Here is a 15,044-nt window from a genome sequence, read left to right as displayed (position 1 = left end):
ATACGATTGAATGATTATATTATTTTGCCAGATTAACACGGTGTGGATATGATTGAATGATTACATTATTTTTGCCAGGTTAACACGGTGTGGATACGAATTCATTATTACTATTATGATAGATTACAGTCTGATGGTCTAACGATGGATAGATTGTACGGTGTGGGGTACGATTGAATGATTACATTATTTTGCCAGGTTAACACGGTGTGGATACGATTGAATAATTACATTATTTTGCCAGGTTAACTTGCAGTTGTGGATACGATTGAATGATTACATTATTTTGCTAGAGTTGCGATTACGGTGTGGATACGATGAATGATTACATTATTTTGCTAGGTTAACACGGTGTGGATACGATTGAATGATTACATTATTTTGCCAGGTTAACACGGTGTGGATTACGATTGAATGATTACATTATTTTGCTAGGTTAACACATTGTGGATACGATTGAATGATTACATTATTTTGCGCCAGGTTAACACAGTTATTGGATACGATTGAATGATTACATTATTTTGCTAGGTTAACACACGGTGTGGATACGATTGAATGATTACATTATTTTGCCAGGTTAACACGGTGGATACGATTGAATGATTACATTATTTTGCCAGGTTAACACGGTGTGGATACGATTGAATGATTACATTATTTTGCCAGGTTAACTTTTGGTGTGGATACGATTGAATGATTACATTATTTTGCCAGGTTCTTACGGTGTGGATACGATTGAATGATTACATTATTTTGCCAGGTTAACACGGTGTGGATACGATTGAATGATTACATTATTTTGCCAGGTTAACACGGTGTGGATACGATTGAATGATTACATTATTTTGCCAGGTTAACACGGTGTGGATACGATTGAATGATTACATTATTTTGCCAGGTTAACACGTTATTGGATACGATTGAATGATTACATTATTTTGCCAGGTTAACACGGTGTGGATACGATTGAATGATTACATTATTTCGGTTAACTTACGGTGTGGATACGATTGAATGATTACATTATTTTGCTAGAGTTAACACCGAGTTATTGGATTACGATTGATTGATTACATTATTTTTATAGGTTAACACGGTGTGGATACGATTGAATGATTACATTATTTTGCCAGGTTAACACGGTGTGGATACGATTGAATGATTACATTATTTTGCCAGGTTAACACGGTGTGGATTACGATTGAATGATTACATTATTTTGCTAGGTTAACACGGTGTGGATACGATTGAATGATTACATTATTTTGCTAGGTTAACACGGTGTGGATACGATTGAATGATTATATTATTTTGCCAGGTTAACACGGTGTGGATACGATTGAATGATTATATTATTTTTGCTAGGTTAACACGGTTGTGGATACGATTGAATGATTACATTATTTTGCCAGGTTAACACGGTGTGGATACGATTGAATGATTACATTATTTTGCCAAGGTTAACTTTTGGTGGTGGATACGATTGAGATGATTACATTATTTGCCAGGTTAACACGGTGTGGATACGATTGAATGATTACATTATTTTGCTAGGTTAACACGGTGTGGATACGATTGAATGATTACATTATTTTGCCAGGTTAACACGGTGTGGATACGATTGAATGATTATATTATTTTGCCAGGTTAACACGGTGTGGATACGATTGAATGATTACATTATTTTGCTAGGTTAACACGGTGTGGATACGATTGAATGATTACATTATTTTGCTAGGTTAACACGGTGTGGATACGATTGAATGATTTACATTATTTTGCTAGGTTAACACGGTGTGGATACGATTGAATGATTACATTATTTTGCTAGGTTAACACGGTGTGGATACGATTGAATGATTATATTATTTTGCCAGGTTAACACGGTGTGGATACGATTGAATGATTACATTATTTTGCTAGGTTAACACGGTGGATACGATTGAATGATTACATTATTTTTCCAGGTTAACACGGTGTGGATACGATTGAATGATTACATTATTTTGCCAGGTTATTTTGGTGTGGATACGATTGAATGATTATATTATTTTGCCAGGTTAACACGGTGTGGATACGATTGAATGATTACATTATTTTGCCAGGTTAACACGGTGTGGATACGATTGAATGATTACATTATTTTGCTAGGTTAACACGGTGTGGATACGATTGAATGATTACATTATTTTGCTAGGTTAACACTGTGTGGATACGATTGAATGATTACATTATTTTGCCAGGTTAACACGGTGTGTGGACACGATTGAATGATTATATTATTTTGCTAGGTTAACTTGCAGTTATTGGATACGAATGAATGATTACATTATTTTGCCAGGTTAACACGGTGTGGATACGATTGAATGATTACATTATTTTGCCAAGGTTAACACGGTGTGGATACGATTGAATGATTACATTATTTTGCTAGGTTAACACGGTGTGGATACGATTGAATGATTACATTATTTTGCTAGGTTAACTTAGGTGTGGATACGATTGAATGATTATATTATTTTGCCAGGTTAACACGGTGGATACGATGGATAATTATATTGCCAGGTTAACACGGTGTGGATACGATTGAATGATTACATTATTTTGCCAGGTTAACACGGTGTGGATACGATTGAATGATTACATTATTTTGCCAGGTTAACACGGTGTGGATACGTTGAATGATTATATTATTTTGCCAGGTTAACACGGTGTGGATACGATTGAATGATTACATTATTTTGCTAGGTTAACACGGTGTGGATACGATTGAATGATTACATTATTTTGCCAGGTTAACACGGTGTGGATACGATTGAATGATTATATTATTTTGCCAGGTTAACACGGTGTGGATACGATTGAATGATTACATTATTTTGCCAGGTTAACACGGTGTGGATACGATTGAATGATTACATTATTTTGCCAGGTTAACTTACGGTGTGGATACGATTGAATGATTATATTATTTTGCCAGGTTAACACGGTGTGGATACGATTGAATGATTACATTATTTTGCTAGGTTAACACGGTGTGGATACGATTGAATGATTATATTATTTTGCCAGGTTAACACGGTGTGGATACGATTGAATGATTACATTATTTTGTAGGTTAACACGGTGTGGATACGATTGAATGATTACATTATTTTGCCAGGTTAACACGGTGTGGATACGATTGAATGATTACATTATTTTGCCAGGTTAACACGGTGTGGATACGATTGAATGATTATATTATTTTGCCAGGTTAACACGGTGTGGATACGATTGAATGATTACATTATTTTGCCAGGTGTACAGGTATGGATACGATTGAATGATTACATTATTTTGCTAGGTTAACACGCAGTGTGGATACGATTGAATGATTATATTATTTTGCCAGGTTAACACGGTGTGGATACGATTGAATGATTATTATTTTGCCAGGTTAACACGGTGTGGATACGATTGAATGATTACATTATTTTGCCAGGTTAACACGGTGTGGATACGATTGAATGATTACATTATTTTGCCAGGTTAACACGGTGTGGATACGATTGAATGATTATATTATTTTGCCAGGTTAACACGGTGTGGATACGATTGAATGATTACATTATTTTGCTAGGTTGCACGGTGTGGATACGATTGAATGATTACATTATTGCCAAGGTTAACACGGTGTGGATACGATTGAATGATTACATTATTTTGCTAGGTTAACACGGTGTGATACGATTGAATGATTACATTATTTTGCCAGGTTAACACGGTGTGGATACGGTGAAATGATTACATTATTTTGCTAGGTTAACACAGTGTGGATACGATTGAATGATTACATTATTTTGCCAGGTTAACACGGTGTGGATACGATTGAATGATTACATTATTTTGCCAGGTTAACACGGTGTGGATACGATTGAATGATTACATTATTGCCAGGTTAACACGGTGTGGATACGATTGAATGATTACATTATTTTGCTAGGTTAACACGGTGTGGATACGATTGAATGATTACATTATTTTGCTAGGTTAACACGGTGTGGATACGATTGAATACAGAAATATTTGGTTGATTTTTTTTTTTTTTCCAAAATTCCACTTGTCATCTGCTTTTCAGATTTTTTTGTGAAGAAAATCAAATTATCCAATGAGTAGGGGCGAAGGAAAATAAGGGTCAAGGGGCTGTGACATGCACAAGAATGGCAGGACAACGTGTTGAGTGACTGAAGCAGCAATTGATGATTGGATATGGGAACTTAGGATGAGCCAATATCAAGGTATATTTTCTCAAGTCTCCGCACCAACTGCGCCTAGGACATAAAAATTGATGCTTTCGGCCTGTCTGACTTCCTGTGGAGACTTGCCATCCTCTTATCAGCGCCGTCAGGCAGATAACAAGCTGACCCCTTCTGACCAGCTGGTGGAGACTAGAATATTCAGGTGCTTCGTTAAAAACAAAGGAAGACACTAGAACGGCGCATTCAAAACTGTGCAACGTTTAATTATTCCTCATAAAGAGCCGGCCCGGCATGGTCAGATAGGTTAAGGCGTGCGACTCGTAATCTGAGGGTCGCGGGTTTGCATCCCCGTCGCACCAAACATGCTCGCCTTTTCAGCCGTTTGGACGTTATAATGTGTCAGTCAATCCCGTTATTCGTTAGTAAAAGAGTAGTCTAAAGTTGGTGGTGGGTGGTGATGACTAGCTGTCTTCCCGTTAGTTTTACACTGCTAACTTAGGGACGGCTAGCGCAGATAACCCTCGAGTAGCTTTGCGCGAAATTTAAAACAAACAAACAATAAAGAGAGCCCTGTGATTTTGTTTCTTGACCGAAACCAGGCTTAAACATCCATGTTGCTGTGAGGCTATTCTGAGTTTTATAAATTAATTCGTCCACCAGGTAGAAACATTTCGTTTATTGTGTTTAACGTTGATGTACATTTCTGTATTACTGCCAGCCAATAGAAATAAAGTAACGTTTTTATGGAGCAACTGATTTTTCTAATTAAAATAAACACGAAAATATGTGTTTAAGTAAAAAATATATAGCATAAACTATAAAAACATTTTCTTCTACGATGAATATTATTCGGCGAAAATGATGTCTGGTATGAAAAATAAAGAAAATAAACATCATATGACACTGTAAAAAACAATTTATTAGCAGGCTCTATAGTTTAATTTTAAAGCTATCTACGTGTATTTCAATATGCGGCCCGGCATGGCCAGGTGGTTAAGGCACTCGACTCGTAATCCGAGAGTCGAGGGTTCAAATCACCGTCGCACCAAACATGCTTTCCCTTTTAGCCGTGGGGCGTTATAATGATACGGTTAATACCACTATTCTTTAGTAAAAGAGTAGCCAAGAATTGGCGGTGGATGGTGATGACTAGCTGCTTTCCTTTTAGCCTTACACTGCTAAATTAGGGACGGCTAGCGCAGATAGCCCTCCTGTAGCTCTGCACGAAATTCAAACCCAACCAACAAACAATTTCAATACGCGGATGACGTAAACAAATAACCATTATTTCTCTATTGATACACAATAAACCAGACTGTTTGTAGAAATAAAGGCTGATCCATTCATTCCTTGAATAAGATGCATCCGGTTATTACATTCCATTCAGATCCCCCTCTCGACGCTCAATATCACTATTCTTTTGGTAAATGAGAAAAGCCAAAGGGTGGCAGTGAGGTTGATGACCAGCTGCCTTACCTCAAGTCTCACACTCAAATTAGAGACGGCTAGCGCAGATAACAGGAAACACAGAAGAAAAAGAATTCTTGACTCGCAATTGGTTCGAATCCCTCCAAATGGGAGATAATCACTTCTGCTATTCTTTAATAATACAGTAAACCCAATTATAGGCGGCGGGCGATGATGAATAACTGCCTTCTCTCTGATCTTTTGCTCTTAAATTACTGGTACCTATCGTGTAACTTCGAGTGAAATTCAAGTTACGAAAAATATAATAATTCATTATTTGAAATGGATTATCGTGAACAAATACACTTTTAAATTCAACAAGGCTTGTATTTATTTTAATATCACTATTTAACGATATAAGAAGTTTATTTTTTCAAATAACAAATATTGCAAATTTTGTGGTTGAGACGGAAGACAAGACAAAGAGACTTTTATATTGATAAATATCAAAACTTCACTAAGTGATTGTAGTATCAGCAACTTTAAAAAAACTTATTTTATTTTACAAGTCTATAACAGCTTCACGTCAGTTTATAATAATATTTATACGACATTAGACTTATTATTTTTACTTAACATTTTTTTTGTTAAGGTACAACCTTAAAACCAAGGGTTCGATTTCTCTTGGTGGACACAACAGATATTCCGAGGTACTATAACGGTTATCTTAATATACATTTTTTTCTTTCTGGTTTATTTCTTTTTAGTCTTCTCTAAATGCACGTGAATTGGCGAATTGTAAACATTCTGATCGTTCTTCTTTCTTGTTGATAGACAGACAAAAAAAATTCTCTTTCAATTAGTTACAATATCTATTTTACTCCATGTCTATCCGATGTCATCCTTCCCCTCTTGGTTTGGAACATTATATACAGGCACCCTGCTAATTTCGCCATTTATCATGAGTCCCTGTAGTTGACACGTGGGATGTTGAACCCTCTACCTCGTGACCTCGTGCCTCTGTACTGGGGCAGGTCATATTTTTGGTACGTACTTGAGTCTTTCGCAAGTGGAAATTGATGCTGACAGAGATAAAATTTGGCATCATACAACCGTTGGGTGTAAACCCACTTGTTGGCATGACAAGTCAAACAAATAATCCCTACATTTTCTTCAATACGACAATAAATCTAAAACAAAAACAAAATGACATCGAAAAATAAAATTACACGTGGCTTCCTCGTGAACGAGATGAAGTATTATATTAATGAATCTAAATATTAAAATTAACGATCTTACTGAAGCCAAGAATATTGCTGCAACACTAAACTACTATAATACTAAGTATATACTACATACTAAAGTGCTATAATACTACATATATATACTATAATACTAAACTGCAGCCTACGTTCTTCAGTATATTAAAGTATCTTTATCCTCACGGCTCAGCGGTATGTTTGTGGGGGTACAATGCTAAAAATTGGATTTCGATACCTGTGGTAGAAATAATATAGATAGGTCATTGTGTAGCTTTGATCTTAACTACTCTCTTAATTTTTACTTTAGAACCTCTAGGGTGCTAGTTACCAAACATAGGGTTGACAATGCTAAAATTCAGGTTTCGATACCCGTGGTGAGCACAGCTCATGTAGTTCATTGAGTAGTTTTGCGCTTAACTACATATTAATCTCTTTAAAGCCCTATTTACTAAACATCTGAAGTTTACGGATTTTAAAGCTAAAACCAGAGGTTCGATTCCTCTCTGCAGACTCAGCAGATAGTCCTACATGGATTTGATATAAGAAAAACACACACACTCTCTTTTCATTATAATTCTGAAAGAAAAAAACCTTAAAAAAAGATTATTTATATTTTCAGAATAGCTAAAATAAATTTTTAGGGGATAATTTTTCTAATTTTATAAGATTATGCCTATGCAACTTAACTCTCAATATCAAGTTATTACTTTCCCCAATATACAACATATTATATTTATATTTTTAAAGCAAAGTGATATTTTTAGAATTACAACAAAAAGAGACTGCATGGCCAGCTGGGCTAAGGAGTTCGACTCGTAATCTGAGGGTCGTGTGTTTGAATCCCCGTCGCACCAAACATGCTCGCCCTTTCAGTCGTGGGGTGTTATAATGTTGCGATCAATTCCACTATTCGTTAATAAAGAGTTGTTCAAGAGTTGGCGGTGGGTGCTCATGACTAGCTGCCTTCCCTCTGGCCTTACACTGTTAAATTAAGGACGGCTAGCGCAGATAGCCCTCGTGTAGCTTTGCGCGAAATTAAACAAACAAACCGAAAGAATATCCCACCTTCACCCTTTCAGTCCAATAATTATATTTTCTAATTCGAAATATCTAATTGTAGACTTTAAACAATTATTTCTATTAGAAGTTACAACACTTTTTTTTGTTTTTTATACTCAAAGTATTTTAAAACTTATGTATATAAATTTGGAGGTTGCCGTTTAGCCAGAATTATTATAGAATTTTCCGCAATATTACTTTACTTCTTATTTGAAATATACAGCTTTATCTATTTGTTTTAGAATAAAATTAATACTAATTAACCAATACCTACAGATAATTATTTGTGTCTGCTGATGTAACATTTGTATTATTATTATTATTATATCTAATTCTTTCTCCTCCTATCGGCTTAAAACGTCGACCAATAATCTTCTTTAGATGTTGAATTTTTATAAAAATTATTTCAATTATTTCAATCTTATATTTGTCACGTTCGATAACACCATGTAACAATATTTTTACTTTTCTTGTTCCTGGACAGAAAGGGTTATTTCCCAGTTGCTTATGCCTAAAGTGAATGGAAAAGACCTATTTTCTCTTTCAAACTTTGCTTTTGTGACCTGGGGCGTATAACGAAAACATGATGGGAGACTATATTTGGGGGCTGATACGTGAAAGTTATTTACATTACAGTCGCAAATCTCGAAAAGCTACTCACTTCTAAACATTTTTGTATAACTTTAGTATAAATACATGTAAATCTTGATTCATATGTTGTTTTATTCAGACCTTATGTAAATGAAAATGTGCAAATTTGCCGTTTTTTACACAGAAAATAGGTTAATTTCTAAATTTCATTATCCAGGTCACAAAAGCAAAGTTTAAAGGGAATAATGGTCATTTTCTGTACTTTTACAACATAAGCAATTAAGAAATAACACATACTATCAAGGAACATAATTTGTGTTAGGTAGTGTTATGTATTAAGGTATTATTTTAACGTTTTGTTCAATGAAGATAACCTTCTACGAAATATAGAAGTTTCATAAAGCTTAAGCCTCGGTGAAAGCTCGAACGTTCTTGAAAAAAATACAGTATAAACCACGTCAGACAGGGTGAGAAAGAATTTATAATTAGTTCAGAGATCGTTAAAGAGTATATGTTTAACAGTGTAAGTTGGTCTGTGATTCAATTATCGAATAAGTTATTCATTAGTTAGCAAGTTAGTCAGATAGCGCACTTGTTATCCATCGATTAGCGAGAATTTTTTCAAGTGGCTTAAGCCTTGGCTGTGACTTAGGCATATATTGGATTTTGGTATATATTCAACTTTTGTTGAAGCCATGTTTGTGAAGTTACACCCACCATTGAACGTAGCCTGTATAGAACGTAACTGAAGAAATAAATTAATTTGTTAACATTAACTGACTGCAAATCACATTATTTTTTACAAATAATCCAAAAAGAACCTGCTCAACAAACCTATCAGAAGTGGAGTTATTTTGGTGAAAATAAAATAAGTCTTGCGGTAAGTTCCAAGATGATAAAGCAAGCACGAGGTGAGACGAACGAATTATGAAACTGTAGCGAAAAGAGACAGAGTATTAAAAGAAGAAAAAAAAGAGGGGAGAAATCCGGAAAATTCAAAGAGGATAAAGAGGAAATAAATAGAAAATTAAAAACACGAAAAGAAATTACAACAAAAGACCAACGGTCTATGAAGTAAATGTGGTACAAAAGGCATATTTTGTAATAATTTCCAAAGTAAATGGATAGAGTAATGACCAATAAGCTTTTCATCTTGTTGCCCATTTCAAAGAACCTGCTCAACCTGACATTAAGTAACTTTTAAGCCGAGACACAACAACTATCAAGCATTTGCATCTATCTTATCAAGTTTAAAGTGACACACTAGAAATAAGTTTCCAAAATGAAGACTGAGCATAGTATGGAAGATTTGGAATGGTTTGTCTAATTTTCTACCATGATGCTCTCATAAAATGATGGACTAGTTGGGAAATGATCAGTTCATGACAGACAGATGCCATGACAGATGAAGATATAAATTAGGCTGAAGTAAAGTAGATGTAAAACAAAATCAACAGTTAGTGGTAGAACATCACTCTATTAAAGTGGCAGATTAAAAAGAACCAAAGTTACCAACTAGAAGCTTTGAGATCATCAGATTTGGTTGTTATGAGCTATAAACTCCCATTAAAGATAGTCTAGAGGAACAGGAGAGATTACTTGGAAAAGTGATAACATGGAATGGATGAAATAAGCCAAAAGATATTATGTGTTTCAAGTGTAAATTTAAATGACATATTGCGAAGAATTTCAGCCAGAAGCCTGAAGGAAATAAATTATCCTTACAATGAAGACGACACCATGAAGAATCAATAGCTGATAATAAACCAAGCAAAATATTCCATAAGGATGAGTCTCTGAGTCAAATAGATCAAAGGATTGTAAAGAGCTAAACAGACATTGAAAAACAGAAATTAGTTGGATTGATGGGGTAAAGTTCAGTTGGAAATATTCCACCTGCTACAAATGAAATAAAAGCTTATAATTTAATGAAACCAGTTCACGAGTCAATGAGCTTGTCGATTTCATGTTTCGCACTATGTTTTCCGGCTACAGCTGCTCGACCATATTTTGTAATGAAAGGTTAGAAATAACTTTCAAAGGAGATGAAATGATGCAAACAGCACGTGGACATAAAATTCTGAAAACAAGAAAAGTTAGAAACTACCCTTATCATGAGAAGCTTCTAAACGTTATATGAGGTGTGAGTAATAATATCTAGGTATTAGGGATGGATTTACATATGGTAACTGGGATTCAATATAACCAACCATTACATGAGAAACTTCTAAACGTTACATGAGGTGTGAGTAATAATATCTAGGTATTAGGGATGAATTTACATATGGTAACTGGGATTCAATATAACCAACCATTACATGAGAAACTTCTAAGCGTTACATGAGGTGTGAGTAACAATATCGACCTATTAGGGATGAATTTACATATGGTAACTGGGATTCAATATAACCAACCATTACATGAGAAACTTCTAAGCGTTACATGAGGTGTGAGTAACAATATCGACCTATTAGGGATGAATTTACATATGGTAACTGGGATTCAATATAACCAACCATTACATGAGAAACTTCTAAGCGTTACATGAGGTGTGAGTAATAATATCGACCTATTAGGGATGAATTTACATATGGTAACTGGGATTCAATATAACCAACCATTACAGTGTGTTCTGAAGAATTAATGGTTGAATGAACTCTCGTGAATCTGAAGAACATAAACGTTATGAACACAATGAATTATAAAATTTAAATCAAGTCTAGATGGGACATTGGAAGATGTGCTCTTCTACAGGTCGTACTTCCATATCACAGAATATCAGAAGAAGGTACCTTTGAGGCGATATTTAGAAATTTTGATATCAAATAATCACGTAAGGATAGCTATCCACTTCACTTACAAGAGCCGTATGACAATGCTATGTAATCTTTACAGCTGGTCAATGCTAGAGATTACGCGACCTCATAATGGAACATCAAAGTACCTTCTTCGGTAGACTTCATGATTTCGGATGAACAAATAAAACATATCATACAATTAATAATGAAGATGTAGCCCAATATCTCAGTTAGAACATTCTATTTTGCAAAACACACTGAGAGGTTTTCAAGAATATAGAAGAGTTGAAAAAAAAAGAGTAATAGAAAAAAGTACCAGACCTTTGGAATCACCAATTATACTTGTGAACAAGGAGGATAGATCCACAAAGTTCTATGTATACCATTGTAAGGTTAATGAACTTACAAAAAAGAATGCCTGCCCGCTTCCTAGGATTGAATCTACTTTGGATGACTTATCTGAATTCATATGGTTTTCTACATTGGATCTGAAAAAAAAAGATATTGGCGAATGCATTTCGTGGAATCAAGTAGAGAGACAACGGCCTTTACTGAAAAAATAACTTGTGAAAATATGTTGCTTTACTATCTCGAGTACGTAGTGCACCTGCAACGTTTCAATGACTAACGAAGTTTGCTGTTTCTGATCTACCTTGGAACAATGTGCTCATGTACATGGATGAACAATCACATATGGTAAGATATCTGATAATTCTTGTAATGAGCTAAAGAAAACACTAACTTTGTTCAGGAAAAGAGAACCTTAAGCTGATTCCCATGAAGTTTAAATTGTTCCATTAACAGATGGATTTCCTGGGACACATTATAGACAGAAACAGAATGTCCATAGGCCCATCTGAGATCGAATCTGTCCAGAACTAGCTAGCAGTAAAAACATTAATAAGGAAAGATGATTCTAGGACTATGCTCTTTATATCATTTTCGTCTTTTACAAAAATTACTTAAAAACAAATAACTTTTGCTGGTTGCTGATTGTGAACAAGTATTAAGTAAACTGGAAGAAAACGAATCCATACTCCTGTATATGCACACCCAACCTTTGAAGATTCACTTCTATTGGTTGAAGGTATCTCTACTTCTGCAGTGGAAAGAATATTATCACAAGTACAACACGGAAATAGGCAAGTGATTGGCTACCATAACATAACCACAGAAATGAGGTATTCAATTTTTAAAAAAACTAGCAAATGCTGTTGGAGCCGGAAATAGTTTCCTTATTACCTAAATGACCAAACATTCATACTCTAGAGATCATGTAACATTTAAGAAGCTCATAATTTTTCGCATTTAAGAAGGCGAGATAGAAATATGGTTTCAGGAGTAAATGTCAATATTGTAAATCATTTTGGACAGAAACATAAAATACTGACTAATTATTTCAAAGATCATGTGTTAATAAAAATAATGAAGCTTAAGATAATACAAATGATCAATAATAAACTGAAAGGTAGTCAAGCAGAAGATATTAACTAAGAACCAATTATTCAGTGGATCAAGAATCGTACAGAAAAAAAACCCTCGAGGCAAATAGTTGGTCCATACAGCCCACAGGCACAGATGTACTGAGCAGAGTGCGATACATCATGTCAACATTCTCTGCATTAAGGAACACCCCATGTCTACAACCTTCTAACAGATGGACACTTAGCTGTTATTAAGACAATTAAGCGAGTAAGAGAAAGAAAGCCTCTATTATTTTGGGTGCCAAGAATTTATACTGAAGTGATGTAAATCGTGTGAAATATGTTGTGAGTGAAAGGAGCTGTAAAAGAAGAGCATATATAGCTATCCTGGTGTGATGTTGAGTACCACTTGAGACATTTGCTTTTGATGTGCACGATCCTCTGCTACAAAGTATAAATTGAACTAAATACCTCATAATTTTTGTGGACTATTTCGTGAAATGGTCAAAACTTTGCGATGCTTTCTTGTTAGGAAGCTGAAACTCTACCAAGAAAACTTCGTAATGAATTTGTTTTAACTGATAAATGGCTATGAAACTTGAATCAGTTCAGGAATGGGACTTTGAGTTAACTTTGTATAAATGTCTCAAATCCTTAGAATAAACAAAAACAGGACAACAAACATTCATTCATCTTCAATTCAAATGTTAGATAGATATAGTTTTATAGTTTCATATGGATGAACATCAGAAAACGTGGGATTAAGATCTTTCAGTCATGTTTATGAGTTATCAAACGATGATGCCTGAAACTGTAGGCAACATATCATAGTTACTGATGTTTGGGAGAAAACTTGCACTCTGAGAATAATTGCTCAATACAGTCTTACATAGACTATGTAGAGAGACTAAGGAACACCATTGATACCATACATAACTTTACTCAGAAAAAACTTAAATAAGCTTGTGATAAGGTGAAAAACTCACTATGATATTAATGCTGATACATTGGATTTCAGTGAAGTGATATGGTTCAGCTAGACAATCCCCACTACAATAAAGTATGAATTCCAAAGTTAAGTGGATGTTGGAAAGAACCATATTATGTAGTCAAAAGAATTGCTGATCACTTTTACAGAATCCACAATAACAGGCAGTTCGAACCAAAGGTCCCCATCGTGACTGTCTTTGGAAGTATGTCATTGAGAGAATGACCAACTGGTTGATTTCAGAGAAGTTTCCACCAGTAATAAATCTATCTATTGAAGAGTCTAAGGGTTTTGTCAAAACAGTTTTGGGAATAATTTGCCGATGGAAATTCAACTTACTGAAGAATCCAGGATTTCTGAAGAGACACCTTCTAAAGGATCACCTAGGATAGAATCACAAGTGGATTTTTCAACCATTTATCTCGAGAGAGCTCCCACAGTGACAAGGCAGGAAGTGGCAAAAAAGAGTCAACAATGTATACCATATTTGTACCGTGAGTCTCGGAAAATAACCTCGTCAAAATGACCTGATAAATGGACATTTTAGCCATATTAAAATAAGGTATGAAGATTCTGTTTAGTTAATCAAAATTTTTATTATATTTTGTTTAAAACCGTCAATTAATAACATAACTGTTGAAATGTATATTTGTAAATTATGATATTTTCGTATATTTATATCCACTTATTACTTACATCAAAATGAAACGCGCAAGCAAGCGCATTTATATAATAATATGCAAACACATTTTCAGGACAGAAAATACAAAGTATTGTTATAATAGATTAACTTTGACCCATAGTTCTAGCTTGGTGTTGTTATGAGTTAAGTAATTTACATACCTATTAACGTTGGCTTTGGAGGCCTCGCCTAGTATTTTGGTGGATTCAGTAATATACACACCTATTAGCTTTGGCGGGTATGTCTAACAATATTAGTCAATTATGCATTTTAAATTAAGTAACTTCAGGGATTTTTCAGTATGTCACATAAAGAGGTCTTCAATGATCCATAAAAGAAGTCTTCAATGGTCCAAACAAGAAGTCTTCAACGATCCATAAAAGAAGTCTTCAGCGATTCATAAGAGAAGCATTCAATTATCCATAAGAGAAGTCTTCAATGATCCAAACAAGAAGTCTTCACCGACCCAAACAAGAAGTCTTCAATGATCTATAAAAGAGGTCTTCAATGCTCTATAAAACAGGTCTTCAATGCTCTATAAAAGAAACCTTCAGTCATCCATGAGAGAAGTCTTCAATGATCCATAAGA

At 34.7% G+C, this 15,044-nt stretch overlaps 1 pseudogene across 1 annotated transcript in view; it reads right to left on the bottom strand.

The window, feature by feature from the left end:
• Positions 1-4,180: 4,180 nt before the first annotated feature.
• Positions 4,181-15,044, bottom strand: part of LOC143250334 (sodium-coupled neutral amino acid transporter 7-like) — a 74,994-nt pseudogene continuing 64,130 nt past the window's right edge. The window contains exons 10-11 of the transcript XR_013028144.1: positions 6,655-6,841; positions 4,181-4,473 (exon numbers count right to left, since the gene is read on the bottom strand). The product of XR_013028144.1 is annotated as a sodium-coupled neutral amino acid transporter 7-like (transcript). The remainder of the gene's footprint in view (positions 4,474-6,654; positions 6,842-15,044) is intronic.

This window comes from Tachypleus tridentatus, chromosome 5 (assembly GCF_004210375.1).
Source record: "Tachypleus tridentatus isolate NWPU-2018 chromosome 5, ASM421037v1, whole genome shotgun sequence".
Taxonomy (NCBI): Eukaryota; Metazoa; Arthropoda; class Merostomata; order Xiphosura; family Limulidae; genus Tachypleus; species Tachypleus tridentatus.
This window is presented reverse-complemented; position numbering and strand designations above follow the sequence as displayed.